This window comes from Pistacia vera, unplaced genomic scaffold, assembly GCF_008641045.1.
Source record: "Pistacia vera cultivar Batoury unplaced genomic scaffold, PisVer_v2 Contig526, whole genome shotgun sequence".
Classification (NCBI taxonomy): domain Eukaryota; kingdom Viridiplantae; phylum Streptophyta; class Magnoliopsida; order Sapindales; family Anacardiaceae; genus Pistacia; species Pistacia vera.
The window spans coordinates 1356249-1375198 of NW_022196364.1; the positions used below are offsets into that span (position 1 = coordinate 1356249).

The window sequence follows — 18950 nt, forward strand, 5'->3', positions numbered from 1 at the left end:
TTGATTCACATCAGGGAATTATATTCAACCAATCATTAACAATTCGGTTGCTCAACCTCAACACACGAGTTTCTAAAAAAATCAAAACATTTTGAGTATACAAATCACACACAAACATAAGAAAACACAGCACTTGGTAATGAGGCAAAGGGAAAATAATCCATTAAAACGTAAAAGCTTGCATCGATGAAGAGTTGCAAATACAAAGGCACATAGGGCACTACATGCCTTAAAAGTCTCAAACAACATTGAAAAAACATATAAACTAAGGGTCTACACGACCCAACTGATCTTCCTGAGCCGACTGATCTCCAGTCGGCTTGACTTCTTTCTCTTGATCAGCTGACCCACTAACAGTGGCTACATTCTTAGTGGATTCAGTCGAACCCACCAGAGCTTCCTCTTGATCTTTAACAAATTCCTCCATCTGATCTTTGGGGTCAATTCCTCCATCCACCCGGTTATCTACACCAGTTGCCTCAGCCTCTATTTCCTTCTAAAGCTCGATGTCGCCATCAGGGTCCCATTGTGCAGTATTCCCGACCTTGTATTCCTTCATCAGCTCAATAAGGGCGTTGATCATGGCATCCTCAACTATAGATTTGTATCGCTCCTTGAGTGTGATTGACTCTTTCTTTTTCTCAGCCAATTCTCTTTTCGCATTAGAGAGCCCCTCTCGGCTTCAGCCAATGCCTTTTTCAATTCGGTCGACTCCAACTCTAACTTAGCTTGCTACTACTTGGCGAAGCTCTCCTTTGTGTTCTTCAATAAATGAGCTTCTTGGTTTTTCAGATCGGTGTTGGATTTGGTCAACTCTTAGATTCGTGAGTTTTGGGTGACTACAGCCTTCTTCAAATAGAGGGTCCCGCTCAAAGCCTACAAGAAAATATGCAAGTTAGCTCCGTAACTTTGCTAAAAAGTTACAAATTAAAAAGTATCTGAAGTTGCTAAGTCACTGCTCACTTGGCCACGACAAACATCCCCATCTGATTCAGTTGGGTTTCGTTGGTAGGTAGCAAAAACAACTCGACCAGGTTGCCCATCCTAGTTGCATCAGATTAGATCGAGGCCGTGTTGGGAAAAATGATTGTCACCTTCTCATCCTCATCAACTAGGACTTCCTTCTATGACTTGGCTCCAGTCGACGATTGATCGATGGGATCAATTGGCTTGGTTTGTTGAACCTGAACTCTCCTCGGGGCCGATTTCCTCTTCCTCTTAGCTCTACGTTGCATAGCCATATCACTCGCACTCGGTGTGTCTACCTTTAGATTCCTCATTAGCCTTTCTACAATGACAAACTCCTCAGGTGTTAGTGGATGAAGAAACGAATGCCCGAATAGTATGTGATTGCTATAGAGAATTAGTAGCACATGCCACACTTGCTTCGATGAGAGGAATGGGATACCTTTTTGAACAGCTTCAACTCCAGCCCACATATGACTCTTCCTCAAATTTGACTCTTTCAAGATCACTCTCTAGTCTCTCTTTTCTTTTGAAATGGCGAGAACTTCTCTCATCGTCAACTCTAAGCCATCACCACTTTGTTCGACTCAGTTGAACTCGGGATCTGCAAAAGAAAGGGAGAATAAGACTTAATAGTCACAAGTATAGACAAGAATCAGCCTCTCACTCGTGGCCCTCCATGTGTAAGGCATCTCGCCCTGACCTCTCTCACCAAATATGGCCTCATCCTTTATAAAGAAGAACCGCTCCTTCCAGTTCTTGTTGCCCAGCCTCAAGTTAGTCACCAAGTGAAATCGATTGTGCCCAAGGGTGATGGTGTATCTACCTTTTTCTCGATCACACTTCTTCAAATAGTAAGAATGCAGTAGCTCGTGCATACCAAACATCACTCGGTTCTGAGCTCACAACACCTCCAAGCACAACAATAACCTCCACCCGTTTGGCATAATATGTGTTGGTGCGATCATTAAATGATTCAACACCTCCTAGATTAGCTGAGGCATGGGAAGGCGCAAATCGTTGTGAAACCATATCTCGTACATACTCACCCATCCTTTTGCCTCCCAACTGACCCGTTCATAGCTCTTCGAGATTTTGATCTCCACAGAGCTAGGAATGTAGTTGATACGTTTACAAGTTCTAAAAAAATTGTAAACATGAGTCGAAAAGGAATTGCAAGTCTTAAAACACTTGCTAATTCGATTGAATTGAAGAATTTCACTCCAAGTCCTAAAACACTTGGTTTGTGAAATGTGGAAAGTAATGGAGGCTATTTGGCCCAAGCAAGTTCCAAGGAAGGAGAGAGTCCAAACATTTTGGTCCAAGCCACTCCAAGCTCAAGCACAACAAGGGAAGCTCAAGCCCACAAAGAAAGAAGTCCAAGTGTTGAAAAAGTTCAATCCGGCCCATGTTTCTTTCCAAAGGGGAAGATCCACATGATCCCTTATTGGATCCATTTATATGATTCTCAAAGCCTAAATTCTTACACCCTTATTAGTAGACTTAATTGGGATCATTGATTAGTTTTGATCTAATGGAAGTAAACTTAGATAACTAATGGGGTGGTTAAAGACATTGATCATAGAATTAGGGAATTATGTCTCTTTTGCATTAAATAGGCATGACCTTGTTTTTTGAATGAATGACTTGTAATATTTAGCTAAGTTTATTTCATTTTCTTGTATATGTCAATTACTTGTTTATCCTGGTATTTGCCTATATAAGAGCAACTATTCCATTGTAACATTTAGCCTTGAAATATATGAAAATTGGTTTATCCATTTGAGAGAACTTTTGTGTTCTTTGATTGTGCATTCTTTATCCAAGTCTTGGAAAAGGATTTGGTGGTGAATCAATTCAAGCTGGAGTAATCCTTTAGGCTTGAAGTGTTTCTACTTGTCTTGGTCCGGATTTGCAAGTAAGTGTGATTTTGTTTATGTTTTTAGTTTGGTTGAATTTCTACTTGGTTTTGGGGTATGTTTTGTTATTGAATTGGTTGGATATGGATCAGTAGTACTGCATCTGAATCTACCATTAATCATTCTCCTTGAGTAGTGGCAAATAGTCGGCGCCCAAGATCCCGCTACCCAACTGGCTAGGCAGCTCTACTGAGTCGCCACTAGTTGAAGCATCACTCTAGGAACTATCTGACTTGTCCTCCGTCTCTTCCCCACTCGTCCCTTGCCTCTCAAAGCTGTCACTACTCAAATCGACGGCTCCACCTAGCTCGGAGACAATCACATTCAAACTTTAGGGATTCCCACTGGCACGTCATCCTCTTCCAACATGACTACCATGGTAGGAGCATGCTCGTACTGGCCCCTTGGGTCCATCTCCACATGATGCTTCTCGCCCGACTCGGAGTTCGACATCAGATGAAACCTTCCATAGTATCTTAATCGGTCTGGCAAATAAAAAACCGATTGACTAAGTGAACCTGAATTATTTCATGCGTAGGGCACTCGACTCGGACAAGGATACCGAGACGAGCCGAATGAAACTACTAAGTAACTCGACTTCTCTTTTGTTAGAGTAGATGCCCTAGAGCCAATCAATTATTGTAGAATTGACTCTTTGTAATAATGTTCATTAATCAATAAAAGGCATTTTATTCTATATCGCGTAAATCATTATTATTGCAATATGTATTGATATATGTCCTTAGAATGGTAGAACCGTGACGAGGGTATCAAGTGTTTCAAATCTTGATAGTGAGAACCCTATGAGCACATATGGTGGCCATTCTAGAAACGTCCGTAGCCCCAGTATTATTCTGAAGTAAGGGCACAGATAATACGGTAAGGCTATCATAGTGTTGAACGACCCTGTCGAAAGGCAGTGACTGATCTCACTTGTCAAGGTTGTTTGGTGACAACCTGGTGCAACACATGGGTGTTTGTTGTAGGCGATTACACCACAGCAAGTTCACTGGACTGACCCACCAGAGGATTCCATATGGATGGTAACCCCAGTGTCTATGGAACAAATCCTCTAACGAATGGTGGTGCATGTGATCCTTAGACTTGAGATCACCGGAGCGCCTTGTGCACCGATTGGTGTAGTTTGACACTAGCCTAACGCAGTTCTTTTCAGAGCTGTCAATACGGTGGTGATTGGCTGCATCAAGGAGTGTATCAAGACTATGGTGGATTGACAGAGGATTCATCACTCCCGGGTACGGGAGAAAGTTATCTCACGGCGCAATTCAGTATATGGCAATGACACTAAAACTGTGGCCACAGTGGGATTGAGTTGTTGCTCTATCCAGTTTATAATACGGGTCATTGGTCCAGAAACTGAATAAATAATATCGAGAGTAACCGAAGGTTGACACTATTTCTATGCCTTCGTCTCGTCGAGATAACGTATGATGAAAGGATCGAATTGCACGGTAACCATATCGTTGACAGGTAGCTACTTTGCTGAATCCGAATCTATCGGGTGGCCATGATGCCTTGCTAGGGGCCAATCTTGGTCTGTGTATTAGTGAGACGATTAATTGGTGTTAATCGCAATACTATACACTGCCGATATGATGAGGAGCCTAAGGGTCACACACATAGAAGACAATTTAAGATGCAAGAAGAAAGAAGGGCGTTTTCGTCTTTTAAGGCGAAAGGGTATTTTGGTAATTTCACAGTGCAATTAAATTTGCTGAGGTCGTAGCCTTTATTTAATTTGTTAGAAAAATTAAATAAGTGAAATTACGTTTAAATGTGTGTTCGCACATATTTAAATATATTATCATTATTGTTAAATGTTAATATATATTTAAATATATATATTAATTGATTTTAATTGAGATAATGATGGAAATTAAAATAAATCAAATTGGGAGTGTTTGGCAACATGGGGCGTTTGGGTTGGAGCCCAAGCCTATTCCGTATGGGATTAGGGCAAATTGTTTTTAAATATAAAAGGAAAAATGTGTGTGATTTTTAATGAGTGAGTTTTTCTTTGTAAAACCAATATACACACAGCAGCCCCAATCTTTGCCTCTCCCACGGCAGTAACACCATTGCCTAAAATCAATTCAATTGATTTTCTTTTCTTCTTAATCTTGAAGCCAAAGAGGATCTAGCAAATCCCTCTTTGGTTCTTTTAAGATTGTCTTCGTGTGGACTACGCAGGTTCGATCCTACACTTGGATCGGTAGCAAAACGTTCGTCGACAAATTTGGAGGAGCCTTCAACGTGCGTTTGTTTCTCTTAACTCATGTTGAATATTTATGCAGATTTTTATTTAATATAAATTGTAAAATCATACCCTTGATCTTGGCTCATGTAAACGATCCTGTTATATTATATTTTTTGTTTCCGCTGCGTATACGGGACCGTTTACTAACATCTTTCTCTCCCTTGAAACCCAGAAAACCTTAAATCGTCGAAACCAACCAGTTCAAAAAACACTCCTCGCTCAAAAGTGTTCCTTTCTCTACCAAATAAAAACACCAAATAGACACCGCTCACTATCGAAATCCACTAGGAGTTTTAAAAAACAAAGCCAAAAACCATATTCCGAGAAACCCCAGCCTATTCACCACTAAAATACTTTGAAAATTCCTAAAAGTACCCTAAATTGTGCCTAAAACTTTCAAAATCCAAAGAAAAATGTGAGAACTACAAAAATTTGGCGAGAAATAAGAGATTTACCATGTAAAAAGGAAGGGAAATCGCGATAAAAGAAACTCCTCTACAGACACAGGCCTTCTTTCTAGAAGCGAAAATGGGAAGATGAATAGTCCTCTAATGAAATCTCCTCTTTTTCTACTCTCGCAGCCTGTCAGAAGACGCGGCTGCTAGTGATTAGGTGCGACAATTTGAATTCCCACCTAAAGTGCAAACAAAATCCCTATCGTATATGTGTCGTACGATAGGCCCATTTCAAAATTCGCAACCTTCCATTTCCCGCTCGACGTATACGAAACCCGACAGTACACGCGTCTCGTTTTCTTGGTGCCATCAAGGCAAGTTCAGACTAAATTCAGCTCGACCGGATAAACCAACTAGGTCTCCAGCTTCGAAGTGATTAAGACTTTTTCCATGTTCCATAGACAGACATTTGCACTCGGTCTTGCCAATCAAGTGAGAACAACTATAAAAGATGTACCTTACATCCTCCAACTCAGCTCGGTCAAATCAAATGAGAACACCGATAAAGGATGCACCAGGTATCAGACCATCCGACTCGAACAGTTGAGCAAACATGGCTGTAAAGATTGTATAGCCCCCTTTCACTCGACTCAATCAACTGAGCAGGCTTAGCTACACAAGGATGTGCTTCTCACTATATCACTATGGCCATCTGGCTGAGTGAAGATATCTACATGAGTGCTTCGAGTCATTCCTCAAGGCAGGATATCTTTGTTTAGCCAAGTGAACGCTCGCCTGGCCCGATATGCCATCACCTTGCCTGGTTAACCCCCATCCGGACTAGTTACTCTCCAAGCCAAATACTTCTTAACTTAGAGAGTGGGGGGCTGATTGAATAGGCCAATATCCACCTTGGGCCTTATCAGACTCAAGTAGACATTTTCTATTACATAGGCCCAAGGATGTGACCCAATTTTGATTGGGCCAACACTAGAACTCATAACATGGGCCAAAACATGCGGTTCGAGCCCAACCTCTCTCCAGAATAGGCGTCATGGCTAGCCCATCTAAAGCTGGTTCTCCCAGATCAACGTAAGTAGGGCTCTTTCTAGTTGGGTTCTATCCTAATTTGTCCAAGATTCCGTATCTTGCCTGAATTAGGATTCTTAGCGCCAGTAAGGCAAGTGAACTAGAATCTTTTCTATTCACTCAACCTCTACCATTAAGGATTCAAAGTCCTACTAGGATACAAAGATCTTGTAACTACTATATAAACAGGAGTCACTCTTTTATTTAGGCATTCAATATTACACCTTCTAAACCCTTAGTTCTCATTATGGAGAGCTACACATCATTACCGTGGTTCTAGTTTCTGACTAAACTACTAGTAACATTTTCTTTCCTTTGCCCTCAATAAAAAACCTTTATTATCCTTACTGACTTGAGCGTCGGGGTGCCTACGGCAAACACGACCTTGATGTTTTTGGTTCACTTCATGTTGGTTTCTTTGTGTGTGCAGGTGTAGCGGATTGTCAATGACCTTAACCTCACAGGATTTGTCCTTCTTTTCGCAACTGTAGATTTTAGCATGTACATATAGGAAGAGTTATTCATAAAACCTAATGAATTAAAAAATTTATTTTCATGGATGATAATATTTGAATTTTTTCACGTGCCCCCATTGAGACCAAATCCTAGCTCTGTCACCGGTTGTAGAGTAATTAGAAATTAGCAACATACATACTTGTACAATAATTGTAGAAATATAAAATAAAAGGGACTAAACTGAAAAAAAAAAAAAAAAAGAAGAAAACAAGATTAGATAGGCTTAAACAATATTTCATTCGCTTTGCTTTTCTCTCAAAATATGATACAAAGAAATGCAAGAAGCCAAAACATGATACAAGTGCATGAACAATGCTTCATTGTGACTAGAAATGTGACATTGGGGGAAATGTCCACTGTTTATAACACTCCCCCTAGGCATCTACCATTTAGACCTTATTCAAGGAAAAATCTAATGGAACAAAAATCTAAGTAAAGAAACACCATTCAAAAAAAAATTATAATGTCATATTTCCAGTAATTTAAATTAATGTTAAATTTGTTTAAACAAAAAATATATTTAAAAGTTGTGGATACTGATAAATTAGGTGGGGGCTAAAAATCGCTCTCCAAATAATAAAGCTTTACCAACTTAGATAAAGTAAAATTTTGGTAACTTGTGTAAACTTTTTAATTCCCAAAAAATGTAAAAAAAAAAAAAAAAAAAAACTGCGCTTCATAAAGGAAAGATTAATTCTAAATTAAAAATCACGCTTTAAAAATAAAATTCATATAAGGAATTTCCCTAAAAACCAAGTCAACGAATCATAACAGCTTCGTCAATAATATAAAAAAAAAAAAATGAAAGAAAGAAAAACCCATTATATTATTCATGAGTTAATGACATTAATCCGTTGAGAATATGATACACAACAAAATCCCCTTGTGGTTTCAAAATTACATAAATCTCTTGTCGTCAATGATTGTTATAATGAGAATTAAATTTACAATATATATTACCAAATTACTCCTCTACCGTTTATTTTAATACTTAAAACTTAATGAAGAGAGATTTACTTTCTGTTATTTTAGAAACCTTATAAGAATTTTGTTATTATCATACATACAGGGGTTAATGCATTAACTCTAGTTTATAGAATTTAAGTTCTAAACAAATTCCGTAATTTTTTTTCCTTTTGACAATCATTTCCAATATTTGATAGAAAACTACAAATCTTTCTTTAAAAAGAAAATCATGTAAAAGAACATAACCTAATCGAAGTGTTATAATTTTATTCTTTGACATTTCTGTCAAGCCTCCTCCATAAAGTCCCAATTATTTCTGTAGCTTCATGTAGCAGGCTTTTGCAAAAATCACCAATCTCTCTCTTCTCCAATCTTAAGAAGCTCTCGTGAAGCCTTCTGCGCTACCTGAATAATATGTTTTCAATCACTTTTCCCTTCATTTAGTGTGCTTTGTGACATGATCCTCATTACACAATGGTCTTCTTCTCTGCAACTAATGATCCAAAAGACTATGCTTCTCTTTATGAGGTTCATTTTACAGTGTCCATGATGACACTGATCTTCTACACACTTATATTGGGTTTCCACCGACGAACACCATGGATGTTTTGCGCCTCAAGATCATGACCATCCTTGCTGCAATTCCCACATGAGTTATTGGAGCGGCAAGTGCCAGTGTCACATTTAGAAATACATCCATGGATAAGCTCTGCTTAGGCTCACAAATGCGGGTGCTGAGATATTTACAACATTTCCCTCCATATTTGTGACTAACTGATTAGCTGATTTTGTAGCCTTTATCTCCCTGTTTTGTGTTCCTTTCAAGATAGCATACATTAAGGATCACCAATAAAGATGTCCAACATCAGCAAGAACAGCTGCCCAAACCAGTGGGTACCAGCAATGGCCAAGACAAGGATAGCAGCCTTAGTAACAAATGACAAAATGATATTCTGTATTACTTTCCAATGAGCTTTCCTCGCGAGTTTGATGGCTTCGGTATTTTTCTAAGGTCATTGACATAAGAATAACATCTCCCGTCTCAGTTGCAAGAGCTGAACCTGAGATTCCCATAGATATACCAATATCAGCTGTGGCTAATGCCAGGGCATCATTTACACCATCACCAATCATGGCAGTTGCTCCTTTCTCTTAAATTCATTGATGATTTTCCCCTTGTCTTCTGGTAGAAGTTCATAATGGACTACTTCCAGAATTTCCAGCTGCACATAAAATTTGTTGTTCTTGTTACCTATCTTTGATGAAGTTGCTATACTTAATATTTAACTAGAAGCAAATTTTTCGATAGTTTCGAGTCCCCTCATTGGCACCTGCATGGCCAAAGGCCATTGTTTACCACTTCCCCAAAAATTGCAGGTTCAGGTGCTTCAGTTTGAAGCCGCTTGTGCGCAAGTTTGGGGGATTTTTAATTCTCAGGAAAAGAAAAAAAAAAAAAAAAAAAAAAGGAAAAACTAGAAGCAAATGTGAGCAATTTAGTACGAGAATCTCCAAGTGCTGTTAATTTACCTGTTGTGGCATGCATATCTGAGGCTTGATTATCTCCTGTAAGCATAGCAGTTTTATATTCCCATAGAGTTTTCCATGACGTGCCTCAGCACCCCCGTCCGGCACGCATCAGAGAGACTAAAAATCCAACAAGGGATGCTCCAAGTATATGTATCCAATCGTGCTTCCTTCCTTTTTAACTCCTGTCATGGATCCACTAAATATCCAAAAATTACAACCCTGCATTAACCATATATCTTAAACAACTGTTATATTTGTAACGGGTGATTTCTGTTGTATTACTGTCGTAAAAACCTTTCAACAGATATTACCGTCGTAAAAGACCTATTTACAAGCATATACTGGAAAGATTAACCTGTTTCACATCCAGCTCTCACAGCAATTCTTGAGTTTCCAATAAAATTCCTTGCTCATCAATTTTCCCATAAATGCCTTCTCCAGGAAAATTCTGATAGCTTCACCACTTTCAGGCTTTGGCTCAATGGAAAGAGACCGTCCATAATCAACCAATGCAGCTGCCATTGGATGGCTTGACTTACCTCAATACTTGATACCCTATAATTTTTATTTTTAGCATTTAGTATCAATAACTTGATATATTCATTGATGCTAGTGAAAGTCCTTACCATGAATCAGAGTTTTTAAGTTAAATCTTCACAAAGAGATTGAAATTCGGATACAACAATTCACCCCTTGTAATGGTTCCAGTTTTGTCAAGGCCATAACCTTAACTTTGGCAAGAACTTCAAGATAGTCTCCTCCTTGATGAGAAGACCAGAGGTTGCAGCTTGGTGAGTCCACAGAAGTGGCAACAGGTGTTGAGAGATTAGAGCCACAAGGCATCAGTAACTATAACAACCAATCTAAATGAAGCCATGGCTGACGTTATTAACTCTTAATGCCGCTGGAATCACTGCAACCAAGCTGATAAAACTACAACACTGCAAAATAAGTAACCAAGAAAGCTAATATGTAAGTTGTGCAATATAATACTCAAGAATTAAAGATGGAAAACAGTATGCAGAATAAGTAATACTAAATTGTAGCTAAGGTTGTTTGGTACGCGACATTATGGTAAAAGACACTTTATAATACTAAATAATACTATATTATATTGTGGTAAACTTTGCCCTATATTGTTAATGCACTTACAAGTCCTAAATGCATCTCTTATACTAATTAACACCAAGTAATAGGTTATATTATCAATACAAGTAAAAGGATGAGTAAAGGAATGTATTATATTATTTTATTTGTTTGACAATTTTAATATTAATTAATTACTTTAAAATATAGATAATTATCGATTTAAAATAACATAATAAAAAAAATTTTAATTTTAATTTTTTAATATTCATAGTTTTAGTAAATGATTCTTTTTCATTATTTTAATTTTTTAATGACTGATATAACTTCAGTTAACATGTTAAATTTTTTAAATGAATTATAATTTCGAAGATATTTGTTAAAATTTTAATTGAAAGCTAAACATAATTAATACGATACAATGATGCACCAATATCTATATATTTCATATAAATATTATTCAATACTTTGCAATACAATACAATTTTATACTATACATACTTTACATACACTGTCGCACCAAACATACTCGTATAAGATAAGAATGTTGTTATTTTGCATATTGTTATCTTTCAGTCTCAACATCTCCAATGGCAACATGTAAATGATCTAGACATAAAAATTTGACAAACCTGAGTATATACTGGGCACATCTGTCATGACTCTTTGGGTTTTTTGTTTACCATTTTGAGCTTCTTCAACAAATTTTGCCATTTTAGCCACCACACTATCTTCAGCTAAAGCAGTAGTTTTTCCACTAATAACCTGTAAAGGAAAAATTAAGGACCCATTAACATACTAATAAAGAACAAATATTTTTTAAGTAAGATGTGTGGTATCACCGTATACGTACCATTTAGATTGATGGTGCCAGCCAAAACAGAGGAATCCTTTTGTTGACCACGGATATGACTCCCCAGTTAATGTTTTCTCTCGACTTCACAGCTGCCATCTACGACAATTCCATCAATGGGTATAGTTTCCCTACTTTAACTGCAAGAACAGTGTTCAATTCCACCTTCCCAGCATCAACTTCTCTCCAGTTTCAGCTATTACTGCCTTTTGAGGGACTACGCTCATCATGTGTTGACATTACAGCAGTTGCCTGAGACATTGTTTTTCATTTAATATGTGCTTAAGAAATGGAAAATCAGAAAAATTAATTACGTTTTCCAAGGCCTCCAGGGCTCAACATTATATTAGTCTAATAGGCTCTTGAATCTGTTTTATTTTTTTTTTATCCAGTTAAATGTGGAGATTAAACTTTAGACTCTAATCTGATACTATGTTAAGTTTTTACTTAACAAGGGTAGCTATCAGTAGAACTCAATATATTAGTCCAATATCTATAGATATAATTGGAATGTATTTGAATACTAAAATCCAACGAAACTAAATTTTGTGTTGTAACTTATATTTAAATTTGGTTTTGGGTAACGAACTCAAATTTCTAAAACACAATGAGAGCCAAAAGAAAAGAGGTTGGGCAGCTGATAGGCGCAAACCTTGTGGCTTGCCCTTTCCTCAAGCCATTCTGCAATGGTATAAAGGAAGACAATTGCACCAGCTTCTGTATAATCTTTCAAAGCATTGAACCTGTCACTGTTGAAAAAATAGTACTTGAAGTGTCGCCAATTGAAAATGATTATATTTTAGAAGCATGCATAATATAACTCAAACTGGGATCATTTAATCTCTAGTTTTTCTTATGAAATAAAAAAAAAAAAAAAAAAAAAAATTGAATGAACTTGTAATTTTTTGACGAGTCACCACATAATAAAATATTTAGCTTATTTTAGTCGGAGTACTCTCTGGTTTTTTTAATAACATAGATAAAACATTTTGAAACAAAAGTTTTTTTTGCAACTTTTTGAGTTGTAAAGTTGAACTCAGCTTAACATATTTTCCATTTAAAAATACTACATTTACACATTTTTTCACAAACTTTCTCTCACAACCCGACGTAGAGTCGCAATTAGTTGCTGTAATGAGTCTCACCTAATAATTTGCAGCTTGACCAAGTGCAAACCTGTCACACCGGGGTTGTGAGAAGTTTTTGAGAAGAGTGTGGTTGTAGCATTCTCTTCACATTTATTGGTAAGTTTTTTTGCTTTTATGGCAAAGCAAGTAAGCTATTTTAAAAGAGAAATCAATAAAAACCTTCATATGAGAGTGTGATGTAGGACAATTTTAGTTATTTTAGTGCTCTTGTTTTGAGTCATATTATTTTCCTATTTTATTAGATTTCTAAGTTGGAAAACTAATTTAGTAAAATTTGGTTTTCCTTTTTTCTTATTTGTCTACATTTCTAGTTAGGGATTTTAGTTCAATTACGAATTTATTTTACCTTACTCTAGTAGTATTATATAGGAACAATTAACTCTAAAGGGTTGTTATGTAACAAATTATTCATGATTTATGAATTATTATGAGTCCTTTTGGGTTTTTATGTCGTGTATTCGACAATCCCTCATAAAGTTGTAAAGCTTTTCTTTTATCTTTATTATTTATTTTGCATTTTTGCTTCACCAAGGTGTATCAAAGCAAGGTACAATCCTGTCATTTGCTGATGTCTTAAAAGATTGGGATAGCAACCTCATTTCGACAAATATCTAAGGATGAGGGCATAGTGATGGAGGTACAATTGCCCAATTGTCGATATCTCAAAACGATTGGGATAGCAACCCTCATTTGACAAATATCAAATAATTTAATGTCTCATTAAGTTCTTTAACTAGGGGGATTTTATTATTTCGAAAACCTCATGGGGATTTGTTGTTAATCAACCTTAGGGGATTAATGTCGTTAACTCTAACTTAATTAGTTAAATTTGGTTTTCCTATTGATTTCTTATTTGTTTTATGTGCTTTTTTGAGATTTTAATGCAATAGGAATTTTATTTACCTTACTTTAATTAGTTTAATTATACAAGGGTTGTTATACACGTTTTCAGGATTATCAAATTTTAATTTTCTTTGGGATTTCTTTTGTCATGTAGTCGACATCTAAAGAAGTTACATGTATGTTTTTATTTATTTTTTTGACGTGTTTCCGTTCGTCAGATGAGTACTATTAAGTTCAATGTGAAATCATTTTCTTATGATTTTTAGCGAAAACGTAAAGACACTACTAAAGGTAAAAAACAATTAACTTAATATGTTTGGGTGATTGGATTTACTAAGAAATTTAGAACAAGCACACTAGCTTTGAGTCATCAACTCTATATTTACAAAACACTATAACTTATTTATTACTCATTGATGAAAGCCACTTAGAAGCAATGATTTCAAAAGCATGGGAAAGGACTATGGAACCGGATGATAATTAATAATAATGCCAAAAAATAAAATAAAATAAACTATTAGAAAGAAAGATCTTCACGTTTAGTGCCTCAATTAAAGTTTGAGTCTTTTCATTTTACTTGTTCTTATTGAATATTTATTATTCCTAGAATTATAAAAAAAAAAAACTCGGTTGAAGATAAAAAACCACGTAAAAATGTCAAAAGCACTCGAAATCTATAAAAACTCTATGATAAGAGTGTTAAATACTTTTCATTAATGACAGTAGGTTATCTTTATTAAACGATTTGACAGGAGATAAATGAAATAAACTCATTATCATGTTGATTCTCAACAATAAATTATCATGTTGTCGCATGTTGGTTAGAATTTTCAGTTCCAAAGGTATTTCTGGTAAGGGAAAAGGAAAATAAAAAGAAGGCTACATGGACATAATACACATAAAGCATAGAAAGAAAGAAAGAAAAGAAAAAAAAGAAAAGAAAAGAGAAAGGGAAAAGGCATTTTAGCACAATGGTTCATTTTTATTAGCGACTAACTGTGGATTTACCAGGTAAACCAAATAATCTCCAATAGAAAAATAACCCTATATTTTTTCTTCAATCCCCCATATTATCACACTTCGTCAAAGCATTGTCGATTATCTATTGCACACAGTTGAATGGTCTTTGTAATTGCTACGACAATGCTTCCCATGCATGTATGTTTATGTAGTATTAAGTGTTACATAAAAAGATGAAAGAGAAGAGAACAAGAAGAAGAAGACCGAAAAAAAAAAACAAAAAAAAAAAAAAAAGAACAATTAGGTGTAAGGAGGCTATTTTGGTTTCTCTGGATTATGCATTGTCTACAGTAATTAGTTTTTTCCACAAGACTGAAACCAAAAAAATGATTAAAAGAGTTGAAAATTTGGTTTGGAAAGCATGAATATTATATTTTGGATGGGCGGAGAGAATAAGAAAGTTGTTGGGAAGGCTATCTCTTACAAGGATTTCCAACAAAAAATGATATATTTCAATTCACACCCCAAAGAATAGGTAATTTATTAATTTCCCAAAAAACAGATATTTTTTCTAGACAATGTGATAATTAAGAAATGAAGTACAAAAGAATTGGACCTCTTATAAGAACAACAAAATGTAACCATTGAAATATTTAATGGTCACATTTCGATAACCACTTATTTTAGCGTATTAGGATCTTGTCAGACTCATTATTAAATTCAATGTCACGTTTTATATCTTACAAAAGATAATTTGACTACTCTGCATAAATAGAAGGGTGCTTTTATCATTTTATGTCTCCGTCTATCCTGATAGTTAAGGGAAAATTAATTTAATGTAGCAGAGAGTTGGGGAAAAGAGTTTTGTGATTATTTCTAAATATGATGGGTGAAAGTTATATGTAAGGGAACAAAAGAGTCATTGATTATTTTTAAGATGACAGGAATTATTCCTTGAACAGAATATAAGGGGAAAAAATAGTGATTTACCTGCTATGAGCATAAGTATGTTTACATCAAGTCTACAATTCCTTAAAGCCACAAAGCCTTTGAGAATCATGGGACAAATGGCAGCAGCAACAGCTCCAAGAGCCAACCAACGAAATGGATGCCACAAATACTTGAAAAATGATAGAGCAAGCAATACTCCACAAGCAATGGCATATGGGCTTGGCCATCTTTTCTGGTAATTTTCTTCACCATATGCTCTCACATTTGCTTCCAATCTTGCTTGATTCAGAGCCTTAACTGTAATAATAAATGAACCAAATGAAATAGCTGAAACAAAAACAGTTGGTCGTTCTCTATCACTCATTCATTGTTGTATTAAGCCATTAATAATGTTAATATTAAATAAATTGAAAGTACATTTTGTAGTCATATTTAAATATTCTTAACAACAGCTATAACAATAATAATAATAGAGTTACAAATTTCGATTCCACGGAGGACATTCTACGCGGAGTATTATAACTATTATTTATACCTGTCTAATTAATTAATACAACATGTTAGCGAGAGAATATGAATGAAGGTTGATTAACTGGTGATGCAAGCAAACAAATAAAAAAAAGGAGTAGATGAGGAGACTTTTAGATGTTCTTTTGGGGTTGATGTAGTTTAAGAAATAAATTTTAAAAAAATGATTATATTATGTAATAATCTAATATTTCATAAAAGAATTTCAAAAAGTAGGTTTTTCTAGTTCTTAGGATTCAAAATCTGCTTTTGGAAGAGTCAATTACAAAAATACAACATGAGTAAATTTAAATTCTAATTTTTGAAAAATATTAGAAATACAAAACAATGATGCTGGTGGTTTGGACAAAAGGTTCAACTAATGGTGTCGACACCAGTGTTTTGAAAACTAGATCGGACCGGTTTGGCTGGGAGCCGACGACATCTCCAGTCCAGTATCCTTTGAAAATCGATATTTTCAATCAAACTAGATTGAGTCACAATTGGACCGCCAGAATAGTACCGAATCGTGATCCAATGGCAACTCAATCCCACCGGATTGCGACATCTTTCGAGGGAGAAAATACCACCATTAGACTTGACGACATCTCCACGACAAAACCCATCCATTTTCAGTGGTCGTTATCCAGCCTTCGTTGCTCGCCATCCACCTATAGTTCATGCGACTATTGGACTTCCTTCTTGATTCCGACAAGTTTCGGCGCCGATGGAACTCCCTAACACCACCATCAGATTTGTCGGCACCTGTATATCAAAAGCCCCATGATTCCAAACTTCGATTGGCAATCGTCGCTGCCGCCACCACTCACCAGTCTCTTCGTGTGACAGGGATGTTTTGGACAGATTTCAAACCTTAAGGGAGTATTATAGGAGTGTTTTTGATGAATTTCAAACATTTAGGGACTAAAAATAATTTTACAGGATATGGTCCGACTGATTGATCCAATCGGTCAAACCGGTAAAATCGAAAATCGGACCCTTGAACGGGACATAGTCAGATCCGATTTTCGGAACATTGGTCAACACTGTTGTCTTACTCGTTGCCACCACTTCATCGGTGGCAACTAATCGGAGGTTATACCAACAAGTTTTCTTCTTAAAAAAATTTGAAATGTTTTTATTTAGAATATTTAATTTAATATTTTTAATATGTTTTAATGACAGAAAAAACATTAATTAACATGTATCTATTTTGTCCTTTTTATGTTAGTTATGCTTCATTTCCTAAGAGGTGAATAATTTTATAATTGAGCAAAACAAACACCTTATTTATTTTATTTGAAATTGATTATTTCCTAAACTTGATTTGTAAGTAAATATGAAATAAGATACAACAATTTCAAACTAAGTCTAACTCCACCCTTTTAAGAGATAATAAAAATAAAATACTAAAACCGTCCACACTTATGAAAGTATTAAGTATACTCTATTAAGGGGCTTTTGATACTTTTTATTGGGGTAGGAGTTCAATAATATCTCAAAAATCAAAATTGCATATGATGTTAGCCATATGTCAATAAAAATATTAATAAACAAAAGTAATACTATAAAACAAAGACATAATTGTTTCATTGTTTATGAGTTAAAAGCATAATTAAAGATGAACTCTTGTTCTTAGTCTTCCAAAAAGGTACTCCTATGTGGTGATAAGATTAGGTCCTTAGGAAAACAAGTTTTAATGCATATGTTATAAAATTAGATAAAATCACAACATAAATAGTTTAGGATCTTATTTTTTCGTGGTAAAGTTCACAAAATGGAAGTAAAAAAGAAAGAGGATAATGTTTAACCATTAACTGAAAGAGATAAATTTTCTAATTGATTAAAAGAAAAAAGTTTAAGCTTTAATTTACCAATTTCAAGCTGAGAAACGATGAGATTATCATGTACCACAACGACTGTTTTGGTTGGGACGATCACCGAATACTCTTCAACACCATTGACGGACTTGAGGATACTCTCTACAAGAGAAACCTCCGTTGAACAGCAAAGACCTAACACATCAAAATAGCTTTTCTGCAACTTTTTGGCTGCCTCGTCGTTTTCTTGAGCAGTCATTTTTTATCAGAAGATCTGCAAACAGGAAGAAAAAGAAGAAGATAATGTTAATCCAATATGTTGCAGGTCAATATACATATACCCAGATGAAGATCAAAGTCTGCGATAGAGAAAGGAAATTAAAACTAGATTAACAAGAAAAAATATGAAGGGTTTGAAGGATAAGAAAAATCATGAAGTTGAGAAAAAGGAAGGAGAAGAAAGACAAAACCTTTGTGGAAATCCAAGGGTTTGAAAGTCTTTGAGTGGAGTTGAAGAAAATGGATGTACGCTATTGGGAAAGGTCAAGATTCTTAGTTAACAGTTTTTAGGTCAACTCCTGCTTAAGGACAAATTTTTAAAACAGAAAGACTACACTTTCAAAAGGGCTTACAAAGAGCCCCACATCATCACTTACCAACTCAGCCTTTTGTAAAATATTTAATAATTAATTAAAATATTTTAGTTAACCCAAATTCAGGAAAAAAAAAAAAAAAAAAAAGATTCCAAAATACTTTTCACTACAGCTAAATCAGAAATTCCCAATTCCCTTTCAAATAACAAACCCTAACCTCCATCATCATTCTTAACAGCACCACTGTCATTTATCCTCTTCCACCACCACTCGCAACCGCACTGCCACTCTCAACTGCCGTCTGTCCTCTTCCTTTTCCTTTTCCGCCACCATTTCTAGCTAAAATCCCCATTTCCCTTTCAAACCACTCTCAACTATAGAGGTGGGAAAGGCTTAGGCTCAGTCGGTCCTGGGCCCAAATAATCAAGGACTAGTCCTAGGCCCATGGATTTCTCAGGGCCTGGACTGGTCCCTAGGATTGGTCATGGCCCCATAGGATCGGTCTTGGGATTGATCCTATGGGCCTGAAAAAT

General features: G+C 35.7%; 1 pseudogene; it reads right to left on the reverse strand.

Moving 5' to 3' along the window:
* Positions 1-265: 265 nt before the first annotated feature.
* Positions 266-18094, reverse strand: LOC116107062 (annotated as a pseudogene).
* Positions 18095-18950: the final 856 nt, after the last annotated feature.